This window comes from Chionomys nivalis, chromosome 2, assembly GCF_950005125.1.
Source record: "Chionomys nivalis chromosome 2, mChiNiv1.1, whole genome shotgun sequence".
NCBI classification, from domain to species: Eukaryota; Metazoa; Chordata; class Mammalia; order Rodentia; family Cricetidae; genus Chionomys; species Chionomys nivalis.
The window spans coordinates 72,135,292-72,138,619 of NC_080087.1; the positions used below are offsets into that span (position 1 = coordinate 72,135,292).

Genomic DNA, 3,328 nt, shown 5'->3' on the forward strand with positions numbered 1-3,328 from the left:
AATACAAATCTCAGGAGGCTTTTTCATCAAACTCGACAAGCCCATTTGAAAATTCATTTGGAAGCAACAAGGTGAGGAACATTCAGGATCATTTAGAAAACTGAAGAGTGGAGCAGCCCCTTCAGAAGTCAAGGCACTATAAATCGGTATTAATGAATATGGTGTGTTAATAATACACAGAGGTCGATAAATGGGCCAATAGAACAGACCAGAAATTTCAGGGAGACACGTGAGTCTTCCTGATACGGAAACATGAAGTATGCGTGTGACATCCCTACCACTAGAAATACAAAAATAAAAAAGTTCTAAAATCTAATATTCATTAGAATATTAGAATCTCTATTTACATTCTTAAGGGCAGTTTTCTTAGGCATAAAATCCAGGACTCATAAGGAAAGATAGTTGGATTTTATAGGGCCAATATCTGACGCCGTTTCAAGGCTCAGAGGTAGCATGGCTCTTTGAATTTTGTTGGCGGTGGTTGGTGTGGGGTCAGAAGGTAACTCAAACTCGGGGGGGGGGGGACCCTTTCCTATGCTTTGAAAGAGCCTTCTGTGCACCTTCCAAAAACCAGTCTGGTGCAGGGTGAGAAGCACCAGAAGAAAGACTTTGAAATAGAGGAAACTTAGTAGGAAAACTGGCTGAGACTCTATGGGACAAATTTGGGGTGTGTTTTGGATGTAGTCAGTGGGATATCCTGAAAGAAATAAAAGATTGTGAGGCTTTTGCTTATAACAACTGCCCCTGTTTTTAGAGATGAGGAAAAAGAAAAAAAAATGCTGTTTGTTAGCGGGAATTGAACCCAGTGTCTAATGCATGTGAGGCAAGCGCTGTACCAAATGAACTACGTCGATCCCTAGCCCCTAACATGTTTTCAGTGCTTTTAAGTTACCTGCTAAATACATGAATGAAGCATCTGGCTTTCACGTGGATTGTGGAATATATGAGGCTTGTGTTGTGTGGAGAGTTTTGTGGCATAGGATTAAAATTTGGGATCTATTGGTGTATGACTAGGCATCTAAACCTTATGACTAGGTTAGGAAATAGGTGGCTACCTGGGAAGAGGTTGTGTAAGAATGGTAGCCATGTTCTGAGGCAAGAACATTCAGCGTTCAGAGGTTGAGTAAAGGAAAAGTGGGCTATGATAGGGGAAGAGGCCATGGATACAGAGGACCATGCAGTGTTGCCCCAAACAAGAGACAATAGAGATGGTTGTTGTTACCCGTCCATTTCAGATGTTGAATGTAAGCACGAAGAGAATTGCTAAAATTGTCATGCAATTTCAGGGCCGTCAAAAGGAAGTCTTCATGGCACATATGTTAGCCAAAGACGTGTAGGGAGGTTGTGTAGCTGGTGAAAAGAGACTGACTGTAATATGGAGAGAAAGTGAGCCTGAGGAATACTGAGGAAACGGGGGTCCTAGCTCCCTGGGAGCTCTTAGAGCCTACTGAATTCTCAGAGAACCGATGACCCATGACCCAGAGATAAACTGGTTTTGCAGCTACAAGGGACAGAGTCCTTCAAAAATACACCCCCACCCGGACAACTTTAACAAGACATTAGGATTCCCTGGGGGCTCCAAAACCAATTTCTGCGGAGTCCTAAGCGCGGACTGCGTTTACCAGCTCTCCTGTTGAGCAGAATGGATAGTCAGATTCAAAGACTTAAGCATAGTGTGGCGTTCACCTTCACTGCATGCACTTGCATAGAAAGGACAGTATTTTCATTCATACGCTATGCTTCTGTGGCTCTGCGAGGGGAGAAAGCCTGCCCAAGGTCCGGGGATTTAAAACTGCGTAGGCTGTCCATAAGCACACCACTTCTCTGTCTAGCAAGCAACCACGAATAACTCCTTAAGTATAAATATAAAATTGAATCTGAGGTATCATATTTGCTGTACTCTTAGGTAAAACTGTTTTTAATCCACGGACCATGGTCTTGAATTTTTTTTTCCCTTAAAATGAAAATACTGCATTTTATGTGCCTAATAAAAAATACGACCTGAAGTTTAGCGGCCACACAAAAATACAATTGTGTGGATTTACTGGAATTCAATTATGTTCTACACAGTACATATTTAGCCATAAGAAAGAACGCCACGCTCCGTAAATACCCCCCCCCCCGAAATTAGTCTTTCACACACCTGTGCTTATTTCCTTTGCTTGAATTCCTTGGCAGTGAAATGGTTCCATCAATAGTACATTAACAAACTTTTAATAATTCATCGATTTTACTGCCAGGGAAGAAATACCATTTATCTGCCAAGAAAATTCATGGGCTAGGAGAATAAAGCCAAAATCATTTTTCTGTACTCTATCTTCCCCTCCCCCATTTCTTTTCCTAGAGGTAACCAGTTAAAATTTTCTTGTACATCGTTCCAGAAGCTTCGCCCGCATTCCTATTTATTTTAAACAAAGAAACAAATGAGAGAGAAAAGCAGAAAACCACACTTACCATTCCGTTTGTACAAACTTCAGCAACGTGTTTTATTTCATCGCATCTATTACGGTCTAGGTCCTTTGCGGCAGCGATACCCCGTTATTTTTTCCGGTGACAGGAATTTCTTCTATGAGAGGCAGGCTTGGTAATCTACCTGCTCACTCCCCTCGCAATTTCTCGCTATTCTACGCAGTAGATTTCGCGCAACGGTGGGTGACAGCATGCGATTCAGCGCACTGCCATAAACCACCTTCACCCGGTATCTCAGGTTGGCGTTTTGCTATGCCGAGTCAAGTCATGATTCTTCCAGCCATTTGTATTGTCCTCTGACTTGCGGTCTCTTTTGCCCCCTTTTTTTGGTTTGCCTTTGTCTGTCCCTTGTAGGTTTCCAATAGCTCTTCGTTTATTAAGGAAATGAGCTTAGTGCTTGGGTGTTGCAGGCAGAAAACTCCTTTCTTCCACCTTTATCGTTCGTGGTTAGACCTCAACGTATATGTTTTTGCCTCGATTTTTCATGGCTTTTTTTTCCTTTTCCCGTTTTTTAGACAAATATATGCTTGTCCTTTATCCCTCTCTTTCTTCTCAGGTTTTGCATTGGACCATCATTGGTAGGCATTTCAGTTTCACCTCGATTTCTTTTGGGGGGGCTGCATCCCTTCACACCCACATCCCATCCCCCTTTTCCAGACCCTGCTTGGGGGCCCCTAACACTGACTCCGTTGACGTCAACTCCGTGCCTTGGCGCCAAGCTGTTGCCTTGACAACCGCAGTCTGATTGGCAAGGTGTGGGAGGCGTGGTGAGGGCCCGAGGCGGGCAACAGGGTCTCTGATTGGTCAAAGAAGAAGCTCCGCCTCTGCAGAGGACCCTGACAAGGAGGTGTCCCGCAGC

At 43.6% G+C, this 3,328-nt stretch overlaps 1 protein-coding gene across 5 annotated transcripts in view; it reads right to left on the reverse strand.

Annotated features, from left to right (window-relative positions):
* The window catches only part of LOC130869551 (ubiquitin carboxyl-terminal hydrolase 29-like), a 221,709-nt gene extending 218,579 nt beyond the window's left edge, over positions 1-3,130 (reverse strand). For all 5 annotated transcript variants that reach the window (XM_057761805.1, XM_057761804.1, XM_057761802.1 and 2 more), the window contains exon 1: positions 2,455-3,130. The gene's annotated coding sequence lies outside the window, so the exon portion shown is untranslated. The remainder of the gene's footprint in view (positions 1-2,454) is intronic.
* Between the last annotated feature and the right edge of the window lie 198 nt (positions 3,131-3,328).